This window comes from Octodon degus, unplaced genomic scaffold (assembly GCF_000260255.1).
Source record: "Octodon degus isolate 3935 unplaced genomic scaffold, OctDeg1.0 scaffold00030, whole genome shotgun sequence".
NCBI lineage: Eukaryota > Metazoa > Chordata > Mammalia > Rodentia > Octodontidae > Octodon > Octodon degus.
The window spans coordinates 19,700,182-19,700,832 of NW_004524606.1; positions in this window are offsets into that span (position 1 = coordinate 19,700,182).

The window sequence follows — 651 nt, forward strand, 5'->3', positions numbered from 1 at the left end:
GACAGCATCTTGTAATACAGAAACCATTGTTGAATTGCTGTTACTTAGTTCAATGAGAAAAAAGGTTTGTACGAATAGTGTTTAGACTATTAAGAATCCATGTCCACATCTTGTCCTCTGAATAACTAATACAAAGATAACAATATGCAATGTATTAATTATTGTAACTGTACTAACCTGTTTTCGAAACTCTTTCATTGCTATTTTATCTTTTTCTCTTTAAAATGAATTAAAAAATTTTAAGAAAGAAATTCAAAACTGGAAAAAAACTGTATAGCACATACTGTGAAAAGGAAAGAAATTGTTCAATGGGAAGGAAAAACTGCGATTAGGAAAAAACACAAATGAGAGGAGGGGAAAAGATATATTTAGGTATATGCAAAATAGTTTGCATAATTGTTTTGTCAATTTCTGCTGGTGTTCTGAAAAGAGCAGTTAATGCTTAAAAATATTTCACTATGATTTCTTCTTTTTAATTTTGTATAACTTCCTTGTTATTGTTCTATTTTCTTTAAACAAATTTTACATGTTTATATCTCATAACTGAACAAATCATTTGAAGACAGCATCTTGTAATACAGAAACCATTGTTGAATTGCTGTTACTTTGTTTAGTGAAATCTTACATCATTTCTTTTTTTTTTTTTTTTTT